This window comes from Oryx dammah, unplaced genomic scaffold (genome assembly GCF_014754425.2).
Source record: "Oryx dammah isolate SB20612 unplaced genomic scaffold, SCBI_Odam_1.1 HiC_scaffold_21, whole genome shotgun sequence".
NCBI lineage: Eukaryota > Metazoa > Chordata > Mammalia > Artiodactyla > Bovidae > Oryx > Oryx dammah.
In genome coordinates this window covers 17949399-17975600 of record NW_024070205.1, presented here as the reverse complement: position 1 = coordinate 17975600, position 26202 = coordinate 17949399, and the positions used below count along the sequence as shown (strand labels likewise).

General features: G+C 41.4%; 1 long non-coding RNA gene across 1 annotated transcript; it reads left to right on the top strand.

The window, feature by feature from the left end:
- Positions 1-472: 472 nt before the first annotated feature.
- On the top strand, positions 473-24138 carry LOC120880493. The gene is made up of 3 exons (XR_005725041.1): positions 473-1879; positions 17764-17770; positions 24127-24138. It is a non-coding gene; the product is annotated as an uncharacterized LOC120880493 (long non-coding RNA).
- The last annotated feature ends 2064 nt before the right edge of the window (positions 24139-26202 follow it).

Genomic DNA, 26202 nt, shown 5'->3' with positions numbered 1-26202 from the left:
AGTTCGTGGGTGTGTCAAGTGTTTGGAAGTAAGTTAATAACTCAGCATTTTAATAAAGCACTTATTTTCTACAAATCACTTTAGAAAAGTCTTCACTCCCTATATTCCATTTAGTCTTGGCATTGCTCTAAGCATTTTTTTTTTTAAAGAAACTTCATGTTTAGTGAAACCTGAATCCAGGATTTTGCTTTAATTTCACCCTCTATTTGTTCCCATCTTCCCCTTCCTCCTTTTCTTACCTTTTAATGACAACAGAAATCCAGACTTTCTTGTTTTTAATCCAGGAAGGCAGCTGAGTATTCATGCTTAGAGATTCCCAGTGCCATCTTTGTGGACACTGAGCCAGTCTTGGGTCAGATGCTCGCAACACGTAGGATCCTCCTGAGACACCTTCTCCTACTCAGCACTGGAAATCTGGAAGGAGATTTTTCTGCGTGTGTGTGTGTTGTGCGTGTGTGCGTGTGCGTGTGCATGTGTGTGCGCGTGCGTGCTGCCAGTTTGTCAGAGATAAGAATGGATTATTCTCTGTGTTCTGGACCAGATTCTAGAATGTATATTAGGCAGTACCACTTCTTTCTTGGTTCACTCAGAGGAGGACCCTCCAACCTGCGAGGGGACTAAGTCAAAGTTACCAAATTCAACTTTGACTTTCTCTGGTGACTCAGTTTTCTTTCCAATACTCTAATTTCTTCTAGCGATGGCCTGCATCACACCAAGAACCACCACTCAAAACAAGCCTATTAGATAACTTGATAAGGGATGAACAGGAAAAAATACTCCAAACTCAGTGCCATTAATCAACTTTAAAAAATAAAGGTAACAGGAAATGAGGGCTAAACAATGTAATCTAACTGCCAACTAAAGTCTACTGTAGTCTGGTCTTAGTTATATTTGATATGGAGCTATATAGTGTTAAGCAGATTCCAACAGATTTAGTAAAAACATAGGTATTGTATTTTAATGGCTACCAATGGAGATATATACTTAGACTGCAGGCCAAATATCAATCAGTGTTTTTCTATCCTGGGGTTTTGTCACCAAGCCAAAATTTATACAAAGCCACCCTAAGTGCTGTTGATTGCAGAGGAACCTCCCTCTTGGTGGCATTAGAGAGCTGTCCAGCCAGCTCCACTCAAACTGAGTCCATGATTTGGAACTCACGCATAAAAACAAACGGAGGAGAAAAATCTAACGAAGTTAGCTTGTGGAGTATCTCATAGCTGGGACGAGTTGGGTAGAGGTGAGGAAAACAAACTCTAGAACAAAGACAAGGTTAAGGTGGGAAATACCAGCTGGTCCCAGAAAGAGGAAGGCATGTGACCTGAAATCCTCATTTATGCCAGATCATGGACCAACTCGTTAGCATGGTACTAGAGACGGCCTCTTTCCACCCTAGGTAGTGGATTTAAAGGCCTCAGAAGATTCATAGAGTCCTGGAAAAAAAATTTCCAGACTTGGGAGATGGAGAGAAAGGAGGCTCTTGCTTTCAAGCAGCCTGAAGACAACCTCAGTGACTTTAGCTGCATTTCAATAAAGTAATGCCAACAGGGGACAGATTTCGTTGACCTTCCTAGTGGCACAAGTGTCATGGAGGGGAGAGGGAGGAGGGGAAGGGAAAGGGAGGAGGGGCGGTGAGTGGCACAGGAGAGGAGCTTTATCATGAATAAATGTCAGACTCCACACAGCACTCTGCTAGTAGCCTCAGAGGATAACGTTGCAAGGAAATGGACAACAGGGTGTCCAGGTCATACCCTCTGTGCTTTGGGATCCAAGGTCAGGACATTCCACCCCTTGGTTTGCTCTTAGAGGATGCGCACTTCAGATGGGATTGAAAGGCAAACTGGGTGCTCTGCCTTAGGCTGTTAAAACGCTGCCACCTGTCGAGTCAAGGCGCTCTAGACGCTTCCTTACAGGCAGCATCCATTGCGGTGTGGCGTGCCAGCCTGACACCCCTTCAGTGACCATGTGTGACTGGCAGCCAGTGCTGGCCCGCCCACAGTATCGGTGCATCTCACCCAAAGCCAGAGTTCAGCACTGCATGTTGACCAGGTGGATATCCTGTAACATAGATGCTCGTTTGGATCCAAAAGGAAAACCATTAAAAATTATAGAAAGAAAGAAAGACGAACAACTTTCATGTTTCTTTGGTGGGGGGGTGTGGTCCAAGAAAATAAATAAAACCTTGTTGTAAAGAATTCATCAGCCTGATTTTCTTCACTCATTCAATGTATTTCTTTGAAAGTGAAGTCGCTCAGTCGTCTCTGACTGTTTGCGACCCCATGGACTGTAACCTACCAGGCTCCTCTGTCCATGGGATTTTCCAGGCAAGAGTACCAGAGTGGGGTGCCATTTCCTTCTCCAGGGGATCTTCCCAACCCAGGGATCAAACCAGGGTCTCCCACATTGCAGGCAGACGCTTTACCGTCTGAGCCACCATGTATTTCTTTGCTCCCACTCAAAAAGGAGATCATGGGAGTGAAACTTTCCTCTCAGAGATGTTCAGTGGGAAAGGGGGGATGGGCGTGGCAACAGCTTCCAGACGTGGATGTCTTCTCAACCCACCTGGTTATGAGGAATTCCAGGGTTTCCCGAAGTTCTGGGACATCCTGTCCTAGAAGATTTTCTTCTATTATAAATGTTTGTCTTACAGGAAAGAAAAAATATATAACCAGACAAACTAGTTCCATGAAGCTGAAAAAATTGGGCAGATTTTTCTGATCAGAAAAATACCATCTCTGGGGGAAGAATTGAAAAACAGGCAGAGGGCTTCTCTGGTGGCTCAATGGTAAAGAATTTACCTGCCAGTGCAGGAGACACAGGTTTGATCCCTGGTCCAGGAAGATCCCAAATGCCCACGGGGGTAACTAAGACCACACACCACAACCACTGAGTCTGTGTTCTAGAACCTGGGTACCACAACTGCTGAGCCCACCTACCGTGACTACAGAAGCCTGGATGCTCTAAAGCCTGTGCATCACAAGAGAAGCCACTGCACGGGGCCAGAGGCGCAATGAGTAACGTGTCTGACTACGGATCAGAAGATCAGAAGAGAGGCCACTGCAATGAGAAGCCCATGTGCCACAACTAGAGTAGCCCTGCTCACCGCAACTAGAGAAAAGCCTGTGCAGCAGTGAAGACCCAACACAGCCAAATAAAATTATCACACACACATACACACACACACACCACACACACGAACATAGAGAAAAGCCTGTGCAGCAATGAAGATGCAACACAGCCAAATAAAATTATATAACACACACAGACACACACAGAGACACAGACACACACACACACTCTTATCTAAAAGAAGGCAGAGAATCTCTTTATGGAACATAGGGCTTCATGAATAAACTATAATCAACTTGCCTCCCAAAAAGGGAGGGAAGATGATGGGCTACCAACTCCCTGCCAAGTTCAGGAGGGAGCAGATGCCCCAAGATTTTCAGGAAATGCTGCCCATTCTTCCCTTCCACTCATATCATTCCTCATCTAACATCATGGCTCCTTTAATAAAAAGAATCAGCCCCTGGATTCAGTGAGCCCTTTGAGTTTCCATGCTGAGAACAACTTTTTGTCTCATTCTCCCCATCATCATCTCTTACTCCTAGTATTGGGTTTATTATTTTAATCAGAATAATTCTTTTATCAAGTAAACAAAACCCGGAATTCTAGGGTAAGCCCCCCATTTTTGCAGTTCCATCAAAAATAAACTCTGAAGCCCTAAGAAACAGAATTTTGTTAAGTGAGCATTATTGCACCACATTTCTGGATAGTTCCGACTGTGAGCAAACGGCCTAGGTCCTTGGAGGCTGGATTGGAAATCTCTAAAATCTTGTCCAACTCAAATGTTGTGTGCTTTCTGGTCACAGTGTCTTGCGCATGGTTTCTATCACCGTGGGCGCTGGGGAGAGTGAATGTCAGCCACAGTCTTCCTTACCCACATTCTTTCATGGTATTACCAGTTGGTTTGTTCAGGCAAAGGGTGGTTTGTACGGAATTTCCACAGGGTTTGTTTGGTTCCCTTCTCATCTAGACCTTAGGTCCATAGTATTTCACAGGGTAACAGCACTAGGGAACATATATAAACAAAGAAGACAGTATTCTGAACTTCTCTTTGGTGCTTCTGTATTATGATTCTGAGCATCTCTTGGTTACCCTAACACATGACCTTTAACCTAAATTTTCTACAGTATTAAAAACGTGTCTTTACTTGTATACCAAGTTCTTTTGCTGATAAGCTAGGAAAACTCCCAAACCAAATACCAAGATGTCAGTTCCTTAAACACAAAATACTGGGATGAGTCACAGGTGTAGACGGCTCTAGGACACCTCAAGCATATGAAGCAACACAGAGAAAGAAGAGAGGCTATAAACGCAGGCACTGGACTCAGACCCAGCTGAGTTCAAATATGTGCACCACCATTCGTGACCTGTGGGCCCTTGAGCAAGCCACCTAACCTAACACTTTCTTCATCTTTAAAATGGAACAGTAGGAACTTCCCCAGTGGTCCAGTGGTTAAGACTTCACCTTCCAATGCAGGGGGTGCGAGTTTGATACCTGGTCAGGGAACTAGAATCCTACATGCCTTCTGTCCAAAAACCAAAAACATAAACCAGAAGCAATATTGTAACACATTTAACAAAGACTTTTAAAATGGTCCACATCAAAAAGAAAATCTTAAAAAAAACAAAATGGAAAAATATAACAACTACCTCATAGGGTGGTTGTATAGACCAGACTAGTTATTGCATATAAAGAGAATAGCCAGGACTTCCCAGGCAGTCTAGTCATTAAGACACCGTGCTTCTAATAAAGGGGGTGTGTGGTCAATCCCTGGTCAGGGAACTAAGAGCCCACACACCTTTGTGTCCACTCCCAGCCCAAAAAAGGAAAGAATAGCCAGGGCCTACCCCATGATAGGCATTTGAAGAAAGTCTGGGAACACTATCCCTGTCATCACTGTCACATAAAAGTACACTCCCCAACTCCCCTAAACCCAAGAAACTTAACCCTTCAGTGTGTGTGTTAGTCACTCAGTCGTGTCTGACTCTTTGCGACCCCACGAACTGTAGTCCTCCAGGCTTCTCTGCCCATGGTATTCTCCAGGCCAGAATACTGGAGTGGGTTGCCATTTCCTTCTCCAGAGGATTTTCCCAACTCAGGGATCGAACCCTGGTCTCCTGCATGGCAGGCAGATTCTTTATTGTTTGAGCCTCAGGGAAGTCCTACAGAAGAGTAGGCTGGGTGGGCATTCCCTTTCTGTCAGTGAAACACAGAGGACAATCTGATCCATAGACAGCTTTCTAATGAGAAAGGAATAAATTAAACTTTAAAAAGTAAGCAAATCATTATTATATATCTATTTTTAAATAATGCCTCCAGTCTTGTTTGAGAAACAAGCCCTAATGTCCTTATTCTTCACTTCTATTTCCATTTTCACTTAATAAAAAAATGGGAGAAACATTAGTGGGAAATAGTATAAAAGTAGCAATAAAGTAAATGGCAACATTAAAATTACTGCATACACACGAATGTAGCAATATTCAAGGCAATTTGAAATAAGAAGCAACTCACAAATTAATAGTACATGCGTTAACAACTGAGTCCATCCAGGAAGGAGATTCTCATGCCTCGGGGCCTTGTTTCCAAATCTGTGGTCTGATGTTTTCAAACTGTGATGCTAGAGAAGATTATTGAGAGCCCCATGGACAGCAAGGAGATCAAACTAATCCATCATAAAGGAAATCAACCCTGAATATTCACTGGAAGGACTGATTCTGAAGCTGAAGCTCCAATACTTTGGCCACCTGATCAAAGAGCAAACTCACTGGAACAGACCCTGATTCTGGGAAAGGTTAAGACAGGAGAAGAGGGTGACAGAGGACAAGATGGTTAAAGGGCATCATCAACTCAATGGACATGAGTTTGAGCAAATGCTGGGAGATAGTGAAGGACAGGGAAGCCTGGCATGCTGCAGTCCATGGGGTCTCAGAGCGTCAGACATGACTTGGAGACTAAACAACTGCTTCTGCATGCTGGACCACATATATACATAAAATACCTATAGCCTCAAGCTGCTGATATTTAAATAATTCTGTAACACATGGAAATCATAGAACCAGAATGTTAACGCAGGAAGGAGCTTAGGTGTCAATTCTGGCTCAAGCCAGTTCATAAATGAGGTATAGAAGATTTAGAAAAACTCTAACATGGGTTTTTCCAGAGATTAAGGAGGTCTCCTGTGAATCTGGAAGACCACACAAGGCTGCAGCCACCCTAGCACAACTTTCAAAAAAGAAGAAAACAGCAGAGAAATACTGAGGAGGCCCTCTTGCTCACATGTCCAGAAGACTCCTTTGATAATCTAATGGAAGCTATGGACTATTTTCCTTGATAAAAGGACAAAAAAACTGAGTCTTCACAACCCTCAACCCCACCCCAGAGCTTGTTTCTAACTCCCCTGCAACAGTCCCAGGAGGTCTTGGGGAAAGACCAAGCACAAACAGAGCTACTTGCACCAAAGGAATTCAAAGGAAGAGCTGTGACACCAAACTATTTGGACCCAGAAATAAAGGATAGAATGCAGGCCCAGGTCCCAGGCATACTGGAAATACTGTTTTCCTTACCCTCGGAATCTGAGATCTGATGGCTTGACTTGGATGGGAGTACAGTGGGCTGGGAAAGGTTTGAGGGGGGAAAGGGTGCCTTATGTAAACACAGCTCAGTAAACACACTGACACAAACCAAGAGATCTGGGCCCAAATTCCAGTTATACATCAAATAATCCCTGCAGCCATGTTACTTGACAGGACACTGAAAGATGAACCCCACCCCTCCCAGGTCAGTAGGTGTCCGATATGCTACTGGAAAAGAGCAGAGAAATAGCTCCAGAAAGAATGAAGAGGCTGAGCCAAACCAGAAATGATACCCAGTTGTGGATGTGTCTGGTGGTGAAAGTAAAGTCTGATGATGTAAAGAACAATATTGCATAGGAACCTGGAATGTCAGGTCCATGAATCAAGGTAAATCAGAAGCGGTCAAACAAGAGATGACAAGAGTGAACATCGACATTTTAGGAATCAGTAAATTAAAATGGACAGGAATGGGTGAATTCAATTCAGATGACTATTATATCTATTACTATGGGCAAGAATCCCTTAGGAGAAATGGAATAGTCCTCATAGTCAACAGAACAGTTCAAAATGCAGTACTTGAGTGCAATCTGAAAAATGACAGAATGATCTCAGTTCATTTTCAAGGCAAACCATTCAACATCACAGTAATCCAAGTCTATGCCCCAACCACTAATGCCAGAGAAGATGAATGGTTATATGAAGACCTATAAGAACTTCTAGAACTAACATCAAAAAAAGATGTCCTTTTCATCACAGGGGACTGGAATGCAAAAGTAGGAAGTCAAGAGATACTTGGAGTAATAGGCAAATTTGGCCTTGGAGTACAAAATGAAACAGGGCAAAGGCTAACAGAGTTTTGTCCAGAGAATGCACTGGTCATAGCAAACATCCTCTTCAACAACATAAGAGAAGACTCTGCAAGTGAACATCACAAGATGGACAACACCGAAATCAGATTGATTATATTCTTTCCAGCCAAAGATGGAGAAGCTCTATACAGTCAGCTAAATCAAGATCGGGAGCTGACTGTGGCTCAGATTATGAGCTACTGTTTACAAAATTCAGACTTTATTTGAAGAAAGTAGGGAAAACTACCAGGCCATTCACGTATGACCTAAATCAAACGATTATGCAATGGAAGTGACAAATAGATTCAAGGGATTAGATATGATAGACAGAGTGCCTAACGAACTACAAATGGAGGTTCATAACATTGTACAGGAGGTGGTGACCAAAACCATCCTCAAGAAAAACAAATGCAACAAGGTAAAAAGGTTATGAATAGCTGAGAAAAGAAGAGAAGTGAAAGGCAACAGAGAAAAGGAAAGATATAGTCATCTGAATACAGAGTTCCAAAGAATAGCAAGGAGAGATAAGAAAGCCTTCCTCAGTGAACAATGCAAAGAAATAGATGAACACAATAGAACGGGAAAGACTAGAGATCTCAAGAAAATGAGAGCTATCAAGGAAACATTTCATGTAAAGATGAGCACAGTAAAGGACAGAAACAGTAAGGAGCTAACAGAAGAAGAAAATATTAAGAAGACATGGCAAGAACACACAGAATTGTACAAAAAAGATCTTAATGAACCATATAAGCACGATGGTGTGGTCACTCACCTAGAGCCAGACATCGAGTGTGAAGTCAAGTGGGCCTTAGGAAGCATTACTAAGAGCAAAGTTAGTGGAAGTGAAGGAATTCCAACTGAACTATTTAAAATCCTAAAAGACAATGCTGTGAAAGTGCTGCATTCAATATACCAGCAACTTTGGAAAACTCAACAGTGGCCACAGGACTGGAAAAGGTCAGTGTTCATTCCAATTCCAAAGAAGGGCAATGCCAAAGAATGTTAAACTACTGTACAACTGTGCTCATTTCACATCCTAGTGAGGTAATGCTGAAAATCCTTCAAGTTAGGCTTCAACAGTACATGAACTGACAACTTCCACATGTACAAGTCCGATTTAGAAAAGGCAGAGAAACCAGAGATCAAATTGCCAACATCCCCTGGATCACAGAAAAAGCAAGGAAATTCTAGAAAAATACGTACTTCTCCTTCACTAACTACACTAAAGCCTTTGACAGTGTGGATCACAAAAAATGGTGGAAAATTCTTAAAGAGATGGGAATATCAGAACATCTTACCTGCCTCCTGAGAAATCGTAAGAAGGTCAAGAAGCAACTGCTAGAACCAGACATGGAAAAATGGACTGGTTCAAAATTGGGAAAGGAGTCCATCAGGGCTGCTTATGGTCACCCTGCTTATTTAACTTACATGCAGAGTACATCATGTGAAATGCCAGGCTGGATGAAACACAAGCTGGAATCAAGATTGCTGGGAGAAATATCAACAACCTTAGATACGCAGATGATACCACCCTAATGGTAGAAAGTGAAGAGGAGCTAAAGAGCCTCTTGATGAAGGTGAAAGAGGAGAGAAAAAGCTGACTTAAAACTCAACATTCAAAAAACTAAGATCATGGCATCCAGTCCCATCACTTCATGGCAAACAGATGGGGAAAAAGCAGAAACAGTGACAGACTTTACTTTCTTGTGCTCCAAAATCACTGTGGATGGTGACTGCAGCCATGAAATTAAAAGACTCTTGTTTCTTGAAAGAAAAGCCAAGACAAATCTAGACAGCATCCTAGAAAGCAGAGACATCAATTGGCCGACAAATGTCTGTATAGTCAAAGCTATGGTTTTTCCAGTAGTCATGTACAGATGTGAGAGTTGGACCATAAAGAAGGCTGACAAGAAGCACAAGAATTGGTGCTTTTAAACTGTGGTGCTGGAGAAGACTCTTGAGAGCCCCTTGGACAGCAAGGAAATCAAACCAGTCAATCCTAAAGGAAATCAACCCTGAATATTCATTGGAAGGACTGCTGCTGAAGCTGAAGCTCCAATCCTTGGCCTCCTGATGCAAAGAGCTGACTCACTGAAAAATACCCTGATGCTAGAAAAGATTGAGGGCAGGAGGAGAAGGGAGTGACAGAGGATGAGATGGCTGGATGGCATCACCAACTCAATGGACATGAGTTTGAGCAAACTCCAAAAGACAGTGAGGACAGGGAAGCCTGGTGTGCTGCAGTCCATGGGGTCGCAAAGAGTCGGACACGACTGAGCGACTGAACTGAAATGAAGGCACAGACACAGTCTTCTGGCCACCACATTCTGTCCTGAGAATACACAGCTAAAGACGATAATGTGAGTGAGTGAGGGTCATGTCAAACCCTTTGGAGGCTTCACCATCTTCTCCAGGTTTTCCATTCCCCAGCACGACACCGAAGCTGTCCTCGGTGGAGGTTATCTGGAGCAGTGCCAAGGGATGCCTCCCGCTGCTGCGCCCCATCAGTCTTGAAATCGCACTGTGATGACAAGGCTTGTACAGGGTAGAACACCCGGGCTGGAGGGCAGTTCCCATTTATCACACTGGGCCCTACCCGCTCCCTGCCTACCACAGTCCAGCCCACATCAGTCCCTGAGATTAGTGCTGAGAAACCCAAGAGGAGCCCATTTCTCAGGAGACTGTGGGAGCCGTGGTGTAACACATCCTCCGACCTTGACTCTGTCCCCAGGACTTCATCCTGAAGTCAGTGAGCAGCCACTGAAGTGGTTAGAAGCAGAGGAAAGACATGGTCTGATCTATAAAAACAAAAACACTTCAGCTAAAATGAGACGAACTGGGTTCAAAGGGGAGTGATCCATTATCCTGGACGAGGATAATGACAGCAGAGATGGAAAGAAGTGGACAGAACTGAGAAGTCCATTTAGGAGAGGATTAGGCAGGATCTGAGGACTGGTTGGTGTGGCACATGGACGCACGGGTCTGTAGTTTCCAATGAGGGAGCCAGCAAGTTAGTTAAGGTGATGTGTCCGTTTCTCTTTGTTGCTGCAACAAATTATGAAAATGAGTGGCCTGAAACCATGCACATTTATTCTCTTATAGATCTGGAGGTCAAAAGTCCAAGATCACTTTCACAGGACTGAAGTCAAGACATTTGCAGGGCTGGTTCTTTCTGAAGCCTCTAAGGGAGAATTCCTTGCCTGCCGTTTTCTGTTTCTAGTGGCCACCTATATCCTTTAGCATCTGGACCCTTGCTCCGTCTTCAAAATGTATCACTCTGAGCATCACAGTACCTTCTCCTCTCAGAAGGCAATCCCTTACTCCTAAGAAATGTTGCAATTACATCAGTCTTTACAGGTTATTGTAAACCTATTTTTAAATAGGGCTTCCTTAGTGGCTCAGTGGTAAAGAATCTGCCTGCCAATCCAACCATGGGAGACATGGGTTTGTCCCCTGGGTCAGGAAGACCCCCTGGAGGAGGAAATGGCAACCCACTCCAGTCTTCTTGCCTGGAAAATTCCATGGAGAGGAGTCTGGTGGGCTACAGTCCATAGGGTCTCAAAACAGTCGGACATGACTGAAGTGACTAAACAACAGTAACAATAATTTTTAAATAATTCTCCCACTCTTGTCTCAAAGACAAGTCCCAATTTGCTTGTTTTTCATTTCTAACTTCCATATTCATTTCACGACAAAATGGTAGATAGAGGTACTCAGTGAGGATTTTCAGGCACCATGATTGGCCACCAGCTGCTAACTTCCCTTGAGACGGGGGGAGAGAAAGCTGGAATAGGAGAGGAAGGAAAAGGAAGAAGTATTAACACAATCAAAGTATAACTTTACCATACAAAGCATTACCATCGAGTCACCAAGCATGGCAAAAAGGTTCTTTTGTAATTAGAAAAATCAGCGGGTTAGTCACATACTAATCAAGACCTATTTTTGCTTGAATTAGGTCAGTCTTCGTTAAATGCCTCTCTAGAAATAGGCGGAGGTCGAACTCCCCATGGGTGGTTTGCAGAAATGACTCACGTTCACTGCTGCTACAAGCTACACAGATGGCTGGGAGCGGCTGATGGAAGCTGCCTTGCCAACTCCCCCAAGACTGAAGCCCACCATCCCACCATCCCTACTTCAAGCCATGCAAACAGACTGCAAGTGGGCAACCGTGGCTTCTGAACTGACCCTCATGCTGGGGGGCACAACAGTTACTTAATCCTCTGCTATCAGGATGCCAGGAATTATATCTCATCTAGCTGTGTATTTGTGACTGGCACAGAGAAGGTCCTGGCATCCTGATAGACTGGCATGTCTCTCTAGTGGAATAAATAATCACTCCAGTTGGGTTCTCATGGGGTGATCAACTTGTTTCAGCTTGCCTGAAAGATTTGCATCCTGGGTAAACCAATCATTGGTCTGTCTAGAGCTCTTCAGAAAGGGTAAGATGCAGGGCCAAATCTCTACTTGAAAGATATTCCAGGTTCTACACAGTATATGAAATAATGTTCAAGATGAAAGGGATATTAGTGAATATCTGATCTAGTAATTCTAAACCATAGTGTATATCAGAATTCCCTAGGCTATTTACCGAAAATGCAGATTCCTGAGTGCTACCTCCAGAAATACTGATGAAATAAGTCTTGGTGGGCTCCATATGTTGCCATTTTATAAGCATCCTGGATGATTCAGATTAAAATGGTCCAAGAGGCCATGTTTGAGAAATAGAAATTTAATTTTAGCCTCTCATTTTACTAATAAGAAATCTATCCTGAACTGAATCACTTTGCTGTACACCTGAAACTAACACATTATTAATCAACTTTATTTCAATATAATATAAAAATTTCTAAAGAACAAAATCTATCCTGTATCAGTTCAGTTCATTTCAGTCACTCAGTCGTGTTCGACTCTTCACGACCCCATGAATCGCAGCATGCCAGGCCTCCCTGTCCATCACCAACTCCCAGAGTTCACTCAAACTCATGTCCATCGAGTCGGTGATGCCATCCAGCCATCTCATCCTCTGTCGTCCCCTTCTCCTCCTGCCCCCAATCCCTCCCAGCGTCAGGGTCTTTCCCAGTGAGTCAACTCTTCGCATGAGGTGGCCAAAGTACTGGAGTTTCAGCTTTAGCATCATTCCTTCCAAAGAAATCCCAGGACTGATCTCATTTAGAATGGACTGGCTGGATCTCCTTGCAGTCCAAGGGACTCCCAAGAGTCTTCTCCAACACCACAGTTAAAAGAATCAATTTTTTGGTGCTCAGCTTTCTTCACAGTCCAACTCTCACATCCATACATGACCACTGGCTCACAACCATAACCTTAACTAGATGGACCTTTGTTGGCAAAGTAATGTCTCTGCTTTTGAATATGCTATCTAGGTTGGTCATAACTTTCCTTCCAAAGAGTAAACATCTTTTAATTTCATGGCTGCAATCACCATCTGCAGTGATTTTGGAGACCCCCAAAATAAAGTCTGACACTGTACCCACTGTTTCCCCATCTATTTCCCATGAAGTGATGGGACCAGATGCCATGATCTTAGTTTTCTGAATGTTGACCTTTAAGCCGACTTTTTCACTCTCCTCCTTCACTTTCATCAAAAGGCTTTTTAGTTCCTCTTCACTTTCTGCCATAAGACCACATAATAGGCCAATAACAGCCTGATCTAAAATAAAAACTCAAATAAACATTCTCTTCCAAGTTCAGTTATTTCCATTTAGAGCATTTGGGGGCTACGTGAGCCTTTCTTTTAGAAGAAGTCTGTTTATATTGTCCCTCCAGAAAATATCATCTACCTGAGAAAATATTTAACAAAAAGGAAAACTGAGACTTATTGGATGTAAATGTGCTTACATCCAATAAGTCATTTATAAGCACAATAAGCACATTTATAGGGCTTTGGCTTTCTTTTCTGTTAGTGGCTGATGTCAAGTTCAAAGGAAAAGAAGTTATAATGCTTTGTTTTCCTTCTTGAAGGGTTTCTTAGAAACATTAGCTGCTTTGAGCCAGTCTGCTCTTAAATAAAAGTTTTGAGACCTCACACTAACTCAGCCAGGATAAGTGATGTTAATTATAAAGGTATGTAGGATTAAAACAAAACTTCCCTGGTGGCTCAGACAGTAAAGAATCCACCTGCAATGTATGAGACCTGGGTTTGATCCCTGGGTTGGGAAGATTCCCTGGAAAAGAAAATGGCAACACACTCCAGTATTCTTGCCTGGAGAATCCCATGCACAGAGGAGCTGGTATGCTACAGTCCATGAGGTCACAAAGAGTTGGACATGACTGAGTGACTAGCACACACAGGATTAAGACACAGTCACAAAATCCTTAATTCAGGCTCCAAAATTTGTCCTTTGTGAAATTGGACCCAGGGCATTTCCTGTCAATGTGACTCTTCTATGGTTTGCCCATACCATGTAAAGCCAGTCTTTAAATATCAAACAGCAAGCTTTTGAAAGCAGTGTTTTAAGGTACGTATGCTTAGTCGCTCAGTTGTGTTCTACTCTTTGAGATCCCCCATGGACTATAGCCCACCAGACTCTTCTGTCCAAGGAATTCTTCAGGCAAGAATACTGGAATGGGTTGCCATTTCCTACTCCAGGGGATCTTTCTGATCCAGGAATTGAATCCAGCATATTCTATGTCTCCTGCATTGGCAAGCAGACTCTTTACCACTGTGTCACCTGGGAAGGCCTAATATTTTAAGGTGGCTCTGACTAAACTGGTGGCCATCTGAGATGGACCGCATTTGCTGCTGTTTTATTCCCCATCTGTAACTTACATCTACCACACATAGACCCATCCTCTGGAGCTAATTCCTCTTCCAGAAGACAGGCCATCAAATGTTTAAAGACTGTTACCAAGACACCCAGGATCAGTTCAGTTCAGTTGCTCAGTAGTGTCCGACTCTTTGCAACCCCATGAATCACAGCATGCCAGGCCTCTCTGTCCATCACCAACTCCCGGAGTTCACTCAGACTCACGTCCATCAGGTCAGTGATACCATCCAGCTATCTCATCCTCAGTCATCCCCTTCTCCTCCTGCCCCCAATCCCTCCCAGCATCAGCGTCTTTTCCAATGAGTCAACTCTTCACATGAGATGGCCGACGTACTGGAGTTTCAGCTTTAGCATCATTCCTTCCAAAGAAATCCCAGGGCTGATCTCCTTCAGAGTGTATTGGTTGGATCTCCTTGCAGTCCAAGGGACTCTCAAGAGTCTTCTCCAACACTACAGTTCAAAAGCATCAATCCTTCGGCGCTCAGCCTTCCTCACAGTCCAACTCTCACGTCCACACATGACCACAGGAAAGACCATCGCCTTGACTGCTGCTGCTGCTGCTAAGTTACGTCAGTCGTGTCTGACTCTGTGTGACGCCTTAGACGGCAGCCCACCAGGGTCCCCCGTCCCTGGGATTCTCCAGGCAAGAACACTGGAGTGGGTTGCCATTTCCTTCTCCAATGCATGAAAGTGAAAAGTGAAAGTGAAGTCGCTCAGTCGTGTCTGACTCCGCGACCCCATGGACTGCAGCCCACCAGGCTCCTCCATCCATGGGATTTTCCAGGCAAGAGTACTGGAGTGGGTTGCCATCGCCTTCTCTGATAGCCTTGACTAGATGGACCTTAGTTGGCAAAGTAATATCTCTGCTTTTTAATATGCTATCTAGGTTGGTCATAACTTTCCTTCCAAGGAGTAAATGTCTTTTAATTTCATGGCTGCAATCACCATCTGCAGTGATTTTGGAGTGCCAAAAAATAAAGTCTGACACTGTTTCCCTATCTATTTCCCATGAAGTGATGGGACCAGATGCCATGATCTTCATTTTCTGAATGCTGAGCTTTAAGCCAACTTTTTCACTCTCCTCTTTCACTTTCTTCAAGAGGCTTTTTAGTTCCTCTTCACTTTCTGCCATAAGGGTGGTGTCATCTGCATATCTGAGGTTATTGATATTTCTCCCGGCAATCTTGATTCCAGCTTGTGTTTCTTCCAGTCCAGCATTTCTCATGATGTACTCTGCATAGAAGTTAAATAAGCAGGGTGACAATATATAGCCTTGACGTACACCTTTTCCTATTTGGAACCAGTCTGTTGTTCCATGTCCAATTCTAACTGTTGCTTCCTGACCTGAACACAAAGAAATTTACACGAGAGATTCCTGTGACCTCCTCCTTCAGTTCAGTTCAGTCGCTCAGTCATGTCCGACTCTGAGACCCCACAGTGTCAGACTTTATTTTTCTGGGCTCCAAAATCACTGCAGATGGTGACTGCAGCCATGAAATTAAAAGATGCTTACTCCTTGGAAGAAAAGTTATGACTGACCTAGACAGCATATTAAAAAGGAGAGACATTACTTTGCCAACAAAGGTCTGTCTAGTCAAGGCTATGGTTTTTCCAGTGGTCATGTATGGATGTGAGAGTTGAACTATAAAGAAAGCTGAGCACAGAAGAATTGATGCTTTTGTACTGTGGTGTTGGAGAAGACTCTTGAGAGTCCCTTGGACTGCAAGGAGATCTGACCAGTCCATCCTAAGGGAGATCAGTCCTGGGTTTTCATTGGAAGGACTGATGTTGAAGATGAAACTCCAATACATTTTTAGCCACCTAATGTGAAGAGCTGACTCATTGGGAAAGACCCTGATGCTGGGAAAGATTGAGGGCAGGAGGAGAAGTGGATGACAGAGGATGAGATGATTGGATGGCATCACTGACTCAATGGACATGAGTTTGGGTAAACTCTGGGAGTTGGTGATGAACAGTGAGGCCTGGTGTGCTGTGGTCATGGGATTGCAAAGAGTTGGACATGAACTCCTCCTTGGGTTTGATTAATTCACTAGAGTGACTCACAGAACTCAAAAAAAAAATTTTTTTTAATTTACTAGACCACCAGTATATCATACCAGGATTTAACTCAGTAATAGCCAGATGGAAGAGATGTGTAGGGCGAGGTATGAAGAAGGGCACAGAGCTTCCACTCCCTCCCTAAGCTAGCCCTTTTGGTAGTATTTTGGAATGAGATTAACGCAAATCTTATCAAATGAATTAGGAAGCCTGCCTTCCTTCACCGTCTTCTGAAAAGTTTTGTGTAGAGTTCACATCTCTTCCTTAACATATCCATGTCTTTTTATTAAAAATGAATATTTTGTAAAAAGCATATAGTTGGGTCTTGCTTTGTTTTTTAAAATCAAATCTGACAATCTCTGTGTCTCAGTTCAGATATCTGTATATATACAAATATACAATAATTATAAATATTGTATAATAATTATATTATTATTATTTAGAATAAGTGCTGTTTAATTATTTATATGATTATTCATCTATTTTTTCAAGTATTTTTTCTACCTTTCCTTCTCACATACTCTTTCTCCATTTATACATATGTTAGACTACTAATTATTTTCCATAGGACACTGAGGGTCTATTATCTTCTGTTAATCCCAGTCAGTGAGATTTTAGTTGCAAATATTTTACTTTTCTTATCTGAAGCTCCACTGATAGTTTTTGTATCTTCACTGTGTAATCACCTTTAAAAATTAGAAGATGGTTACAGCAACTATTTTACAACCTTTTTTCCCCCCTAATGCTATCATTTCTGTTCCTGTTGACTGATTTTTTTCTAATCGTGAGTTGTTTTCCTTTTTCATGGAGCATTCAGTAATTTTTATGGAATGCCGAATTTTGTGAATACTTGGTATTGAGTGTCTGGATTGTGCTGTCTTTCCTTAAGTGTTGGTCAGGCAGTTAGGTAATTTATAGATCAGTTTGATCTCTTTAAGGTCTGTCTTTAAGCTTTTCTAGAGCAGGCCTAGAGTAGTCTTCACTCTATGATAGCACAGCCCCAGTGCTAAAGTGTGGGGTCTACCATGAATGCCCTGGTGTGATCACCAATGGCTCTCCAATTTGACCGGACATAATTTGAAGACATCGTCACAGCTTAAACATTTCATTCACCTGTATAACATCTGGGGATTATTCTGATTACAATTCTCTTGGGTGTTCTTTACCTGGCTTTGTATGGAATATGCAGCCTTGTGCTCAGCAAAGACTCATGAGAATCCTTTTTTAGGTTTCAGGAGTTCTTTCCCTGCTCACATTTTTCTGAAATTCTGCACTGTACATCCACCTCAGCTTTTACCTCAAATCTTGGTTCATCTTTAGTATTGCTTTGAAAGTATAAAAAATTAGATATTTTAGCAAGAGTTTTGTCTCACTGACCTATAGATAAATAGCACCTATTCTAAAAATAATTATGCTAACCTAGTAAGCAAAAGGGGTTACGTGCCTTGAGCGAGGTTCTGATATGACCTGTAAACTGCATATATTTAAAATTAGTTATGAGAAATAAACCCATCCTGGTGTTCCCAAAGTCCTTTCTACCTTAATTCAGACCAGACTTCCCTGTGAGCCTGACAGGACCGTAAAGATCCACTGATACATCCCTGAATGTGTGCAGAAGAGTATATAAAGACAGAAACCAAAAGTTCACAGCCCTGGTAAGATTTATAAAATAACTAAGTAGATAAGTCAATAGTGTCTAAATAAAGCTGAAAATAACCTCTGCTGAAAACTTTTTTTAAAGTCCTCATATGTTATCATTTAGTCTGAACTAAAAGCTACTCGGAGAAACAGGTAATATCTATATATATATCTGGACTTCTCTTACTACCCCTCAGATGGAGCTGTAGCTCATCCATAGGAATGATTATGTCCCACAGATGTAAATGATTAGCACCATCGTTCCCAAGCACAATCTTCTTACAAGTATTCATAAGAAAGAAAACACTTTTTCTCCTAAATTTAATAACCAGGGCCTCTTGGGGGACTCGTGCCTTGCTTTGATCTAACTTGCAGAGCCATAGCAGTTACTGCTGAGAAGGAATGACTTTTAGAAAGAATCATATCATCTATTCAAAACTGTTTGCTGTCTGAAAGTCTGCCAAGTCAGTAAGTAGGGAATACACAGAGTATATGTCTACATTCTCAAAAACGCAAATGTACTTGCACATTTAAAAGTTCATTCCAAATGGAAATCCTTTATTGAGTTTTTCTAAATTCTGGAAACTGTGTTAAGTGCTATAAGGGATATACAGATGCTAAATAAGGCATGGACTTTGAATGAAGTAAGTTCACAAATCAGAAGAGAGATCATCATAATGTATGTAATTCTAACAGAAAGCAAAGAATAATAAGGTATAAACTGCTAAGGAGTGACACACATACAACCCAAGGGAGTGAAGGTGCCTGGCACATAATAGGTTCTCAAATATTTATCTCTGGATAAATAAATGATGAATATATTTCTCTGATCATATATCTTAAATACTATCATCATTGTATAAACTATTATTTGGAAGGGAACAAAGACTGGGGACTAAAACAACACTCATGAAATAGTCTGATCTTTCATTCATGATTCAGACCTGTGTAGTCCAGAAATATCAGAAAGAGATGTTTCTAAATAATTTTTCTAAGTATTTTCTCTGGGAGTTATGTTATAGTGAAACACTGTGTTGGTATGTCATCAGTTATCAGTATTAGGTACATTTTGCTCTCCACCTACAGTATACGCCCAGGAAGAATGGTCCCAGAAAGCTGAAGCATTACATAAAGGCAGATGGCTGATCCAGCCTGGATACTAAAGAATATACTAGAAAAAGAGAAACCAAATTAATTTCTGATGCTGAGACATGCTAGAGGAATGCGAACTCCTCTAGGACAGGCAGTATGACTTCTGGAATTCCATTCCTCTTCTTCCTTTCGATGCAAAACTGTTTCTACTCTTAAAAAAAAAAATGAAGCTATAGGGACTTTGGCTTCCCTGTAAGATGGAATAATAGGAACCATATCTAACCTTACATCTGAAACAATTAAGAAAGAACTAAACATATGAAACAAAGGTTTGCAAGACACTACATATCAGAATGAAGGCAAGTGATCCTTGACATATAGGAAACATCATATTCCTATGAGAGGTGATGGCCATAGTGCAGGGTGGAGGGATGTGAGGGCAATCATGAACTCCCTGAACTGAGGAGAAGGCAAGGAGAGTTTGTAGGAAACCATGGCAACTCAACTTGGTTAAAAAAAAAAAAAAAGAGTACCAGAAAGGAAAGTGCTACAACAGAGAGAGAACTCGGGAGAAACACAAAGATTTAATCTTGAGTATTTAGCTGAATACTGATTAGCACATGCATATGAGGAAACTACTCAAGGCTGGGCAAACCTATTTGAAATAATTAGAGATCAAGGTGTCTGGTGATCAGACAGGGCTTGGAATAATGTCTATTCACAATGGCCAGACTGAAAAAACAAAAATTAAGGATGCTTTGTAGACACAAGTCTCTTGCATCATTAATAGGGAATAATTAGCCATGGATTGATAACTGCTCCAGTCTTTCCTTATAAATCTTAGCAACAAAACTTGAAAAGATCAAACAATTTTCATGTAACATAACTACAACCCATCACAAAGCTCAAGAATGTTTATGGGACTATAAAAATATCCAGCATCCCACAAAGTAAAATTCAAAACATCTGACATCTAGTAAGAAATTGCCAGAGTGTGAAGAAGCAGGGCAAATGCAACCCATAGTGAGGAAATAAATTAATCAAATGAAATTGACTCTAAATTGATATAGATATTAGAATTAGCATACCAGGACATTAAAGCAAGCATTGTACCTGGGTACCAAGTGCTCAAAACTTAAGAAGAGACATACAAAATATATAAATGACTAAAACTGAGCTTCTAGAGATGGAAATAAATAGGTAAAAAATTAAACAGGTAAAAAAATTAAACTGTATGAAATGAATAGCAGATTAAGCTTAGAAGGAAAATTAGTAAACTTCAAGATACAATCAAAGGACATTTTTAAAAACCATACACACAGAGAAATGAGAATTTAAAAATGTAAACAGAGGGAATAGTTCAAGGTGGTAGAGTAGGACATGAGCTAAGTCTTTTCTTATGAAAACACCAAAATCACAACTAACTTCTCAACTCCACCAAAAAAACCCCCACTGAAACCTACCAAAAAAAAGAAAAAGAAACCCCAGATCCAAGTACAAAGAAGCCACAATGAGACAGTAGTGAAGTGATGTCACTCAGTCATGTCCAACTCTTTGCGACCCCATGGTCTGTAGTCTGCCAGGCTCCTCCATCCATGGGATTTTCCAGGCAAGAATACTGGAGTGGGTTTCTACTTCCTTCTCCAGGGAATCTTCCCAACCCAGGTATCGAACCCTGGTCTCCCACATTGCAAGCCAACTCTTCACCATTTGAGCCACCAGGGAAGTCCAATGAGACAGTAGTCAGAACGGACATCATCAAAAAATCTACAAAAAAATAAATGCTGATGAGGGTGTGGAGAGAGAGAACTTCCTTACACTGTTGATGAGGATGTAAATTAGTGCAGCCACTGTGGAGAACAATTTGGAGGTTCCTTTAAAAACTAGAAATAGAGCTGCCATATGACATGCAGATGACACCACCCTTATGGCAGAAAGTGAAGAGGAACTAAAAAGCCTCTTGATGAAAGTGAAAGTGGAGAGTGAAAAAGTTGGCTTAAAGCTCAACATTCAGAAAACGAAGATCATGGCATCCGGTCCCATCACTTCATGGGAAATAGATGGGGAAACAGTGTCAGACTTTATTTTGGGGGCTCCAAAATCACTGGAGATGGTGACTGCAGCCATGAAATTAAAAGACGCTTACTCCTTGGAAGAAAAGTTATGACCAACCTAGATAGCATATTCAAAAGCAGAGACATTACTTTGCCAACTAAGGTCCATCTAGTCAAGGCTATGGTTTTTCCAGTGGTCATGTATGGATGTGAGAGTTGGACTGTAAAGAAGGCTGAGTGCCGAACAATTGATGTGTTTGAACTGTGGTGTTGGAGAAGACTCTTGAGAGTCCCTTGGACTGCAAGGAGATCCAACCAGTCCATTCTGAAGGAGATCAGCCCTGGGATTTCTTTGGAAGGAATGATGCTAAAGCTGAAACTCCAGTACTTTGGCCACCTCATGCAAAGAGTTGACTCACTGGAAAAGACTCTGATGCTAGGAGGGATTGGTGGCAGGAGGAGAAGGGGATGACCCAGGATGAGATGGCTGGATGGCATCACTGACTTGATGGACGTGAGTCTGAGTGAACTCCGGGAGTTGGTGATGGACAGGGAGGCCTGGCGTGCTGCAATTCATGGGGTTGCAAAGAATCGGACATGACTGAGCGACTGAACTGAACTGAAAAAAAATAATATATCATGGCCAAGTGAGGTGTTCCAGGAATGTGAGGTTGGTTTAACATGCTGAAATCAATGAGTATAGGAGGATTCTGGGAAGATGGCAGAGTAGGAAGCACCAGAAATCTGTAACCTCACCTATATAACAACAGCATTGGCAGAATCTGTGTGTTGCAACTACTGTGGAACACTAAAGTATAGACTGAAGGCTTGCCACTTACAGGAAATGTCTTTGATGGTAAATTACAGTTAGTTTCAGTCAACTTCTGTTCTTGACACAGTAGCAGCTATCCATTCCCCACTCCTCCAACCCATGGCAGGCAGCCATTTTTTTTTTCCTGAAGTCACTTGCATACAGTTTGCAGGAGCCAGGGTGGGCAAAAAGAACCCAGTCCTCTAAACGTGAGGTAGCTCTTTTGACTGCAGATTCTGATCAGAGATTTGCAAATAAAGAAGTGATAGCTTAAATTGTTGTATATCCCCCGATTTTTGCAAGCTCCTCCTCCTCTGACTAAAGTGACTCAATGGGATTTATAAAGAGTCAGTGCCATTTTTCCTTCCTTTTTCTTTGTTTTACCCTTTGTGAGGCAGATATTGAAGCAACAATATTTAAGGGGAAATTGGAAAGTCACTGTGTATTCCCAGGAAGGACACGGGCTCAGAAAAGACCTGAGAAGACTTTGCATTTATATCTAAGGTGATTTGTCACACAGAAATAGTCTAGAACAATAAAAGAACAAAACCAACAAAAACAGCAATCCATGGGGAAGGCAGAGAATCATTTTGAGAAATACTGCATTATTAGATTCAAATGTCCACTTTCCAACTACAACATCACAGGCATACAAAGAGACAGGAAAATATAACCCACTCAAATTAAAAAGTAAACCAACAGAATTGTCTCTGAAAAGGAACTGATCCTGTATCTACTAGATAAAAACTTTAAAACTGTTCTAAAAATACTCAAAGAACTACATTAAGACAAGAAAGTCAATAAAAGAAAGTCAATAAAATAATGAGCAAATTGGAAAGATCAATAAAGAGATATGAAATCTAACCAAAAAGTAAAAAATAATAATTTAGAACTGAGACATACAATAACCGAAATGAAAAATTTACTAGAGGGATTCAAAGGCAGATTTGAGCAGACTGGAGAAACAATGAACCTTAGTTGACTATAGGATTATAAAGTTACTGAATCTGAGGAACAGAAAGAAAAGAGGTAGAAGGAAAGTGAACAGAGCCTGAGAAACCTTTGAGACACTATCAAATGAAATGAACCAACATATACATTGTGGAAGTTCCAGGAGGAGAAGAGACAGAGAAAGAAGCAGAGAGAATATTTGAAGAAATAGTGGCCCCAAATTTTATGAAAGACATGAATACATCCATCAGGAAACAAACTCTAAGTAGGATGAACTTAAAGAGACCCATACAAAGATATAATCAAACCGTCAAAAGCCAAAGGCAGAATTTTTGAAGCAGCAAGAGGAAAGGAACAACTTGTTACATACAAGGCATCCTCAATTATATTATCAGCATAGTTCTCATCTGAAAATTTGGAGGCCAGAAGGCAGTGGGCTGATATAGTCAAAGGACTAAAAGTATCAACCAAGAATCTTATAGCTGGGAAAACTGTTTTTCAAAAGTGAAGGAGAAATAAATACATTCAGATGAACAAAAGCTGAGTTTATAACCACCATATTTTTTCCTGAAAAAAAAAAAAGGTGTTAAAGGGAGTCTTACAGGTTGAAATGAAAAGATACTAAGACAATACATACAAAAAAATGAAAAAGTAAATTAAATGTTTCACTACAAAAAAAAATCAACTAAATAAAAGAACACAGTAAAGCAGGAGACTGGGGACAAAAAAAGCTATAAGGCATATTAGAAAATACTAGGGGTAATTACTGTAAATGTAAATAGACTAAACTCTATCAAAAGACATAGATTAGCAGAGTGAATAAAAAACATGCTCCAAGCACAGACTTACTTTAGATAAATGATACAAACAGTTTGAAAGGCTAGAAAAGGATATTCTGTGCAAATATTATAGTCAAAAAAGAGCAGGAGTGGTTATAATAATATCAGACAAAATAGACTTTAAATCAAAAACCGTATACAAGGGCTTCCCTGATAGTTCAGTGGTTAAAAATCTTGCAACCAGTTTGATCCCTGGTTTGGGAAGATCCCACATTCCGAGGAGCAACTAAACCCATGAGCCACAACTACTGAGCCAGTACTCAAGAGCTTGTGAGCAGCAACTACTGAGTCCACAGGTTGCAACTATTGAGCCTGAATACCTTAGAGCCCATGCTCCACAACAAGGGAAGCCACTGCAATAAGAAGCTTGCATATGCAGCTAGAGGTAGCCCCCACCTGCTGCAACTAGAGAAAAGCCTGTGCAGCAACAAAGACCCAGCATAGCCATAAATAAATAAATAACTCTTGGGGAAAAGTATACAAGAGACAAAGGATGTTATACATTAATAAAAGCTTCAACATAGCAAAAATATAATGATTATAAACATTTATATAATAAATCAGTTCAGTTCAATTGCTCAGTCGTGTCTGACTCTTTGCGACCCCATGAATCGCAGCACACCAGGCCTCCCTGTCCATCACCATTGCCCTGAGTTCACTCAAACTCATGTCCATCGAGTCCGTGATGCCATCCAGCCATCTCATCCTCTGTCATCCCCTTCTCCTCCTGCCACCAATCCCTCCCAGCATCAGAGTCTTTTCCAATGAGTCAACTCTTCACATGAGGTGGCCAAAGTACTGGAGTTTCAGCTTTAGCATCATTCCTTCCAAAGAAATCCCAAGGCTCATCTCCTTCAGAATGGACTGGTTGGATCTCCTTGCAGTCCAAGGGACTCTCAAGAGTCTTCTCCAACACCACAGTTCAAAAGCATCAATTGTTCGGCACTCAGCCTTCTTCACAGTCCAACTCTCACATCCATACATGACCACGGGAAAACCATAGCCTTGACTAGATGGACCTTTGTTGGCAAAGTAATGTCTCTGCTTTTGAATATGCTATCTAGGTTGGTCATAACTTTTCTTCCAAGGAGTAAGCGTCTTTTAATTTCATGGCTGCAGTCACCATCTGCAGTGATTTTGGAGCCCAAAAAGATAAAGCCTGACACTGTATCCACTGTTTCCCCATCTATTTCCCATGAAGTGATGGAACCAGATGCCATGATCTTCATTTTCTGAATGTTGAGCTTTAAGCCAACTTTTTCACTCTCCACTTTCACTTTCTTCAAGAGGCTTTTTAGTTCCTCTTCACTTTCTGCCATAAGGGTGGTGTTATCTGCATATCTGAGGTTATTAATATTTCTCCTGGCATTCTTGATTCCAGCTTGTGTTTCTTCCAGTCCAGTGTTTCTCATGAGGTACTCTGCATAGAAGTTAAATAAGCAGGGTGACAATATACAGCCATGACGTACTCCTTTTCCTATTTGGAACCAGTCTGTTGTTCCATGTCCAATTCTAACTGTTGCTTCCTGACTTGCATACAGGTTTCTGAAGAGGCAGGTCAGGTGGTCTGGTATTCCCATCTCTTTCAGAATTTTCCACAGTTTATTGTGATCCACACAGCCAAAGGCTTTGGCATAGTCAAGAAAGCAGAAATAGATGTTTTTCTGGAACTCTTTTGCTTTTTTGATGATCCAGCAGATGTTGGCAATTTGATCTCTGGTTCCTCTTTCTTTTCTAAAACCAGCTTGAACATCAGGGAGTTCACGGTTCACCTATTGCTGAAGCCTAGCTTGGAGAATTTTGAGCATTACTTTACTAGCATGTGAGATGAGTGCAATTGTGCAGTAGTTGGAGCATTCTTTGGCATTGCCTTTCTTTGGGATTGGAATGAAAACTGACCTTTTCCAGTCCTGTGGCCACTGCTGAGTTTTCCAAATTTGCTGGTATATTGAGTGCAGCACTTTCACAGCATCATCTTTCAGGATTTGAAATAGCTCAACTGGAATTCCAACCTCCTCTAGCTTTGTTTGTAAATAACAGGTTATCAAACACATAATGCAAAAACTGACAGAATTAAAGGGAGAAATAGACAGTTCTACAAATAATAGCTGGAGACTTCAATACCCTACTGTTAATAATGGATACAGCAACCAGACAGAAGAGAGAAATAGAGGTCTTTACAACACAATAAGTCAATTAGATCTAACATATACATCTTCATCCAAGAACAGAATACACAATTCTTCTCGAGTACACATGGAATATTTTCCAGGACAGATCATAGGTCAGGCCACAGGTTAAGTCTCAATTGATTTTAAAAGATACACTCATACAAAATATCTTTTCTGACTACAACAGGATGATGTTGGCAATCAATAACGAAAGAAAAAACTCCACAAACTTGTAGAAATCAAACAACACATTTTTAAATAACCAACATATGAAAGAAGACACAAGAGAAGTTAGAACTTAGAATTGAATGAAAAC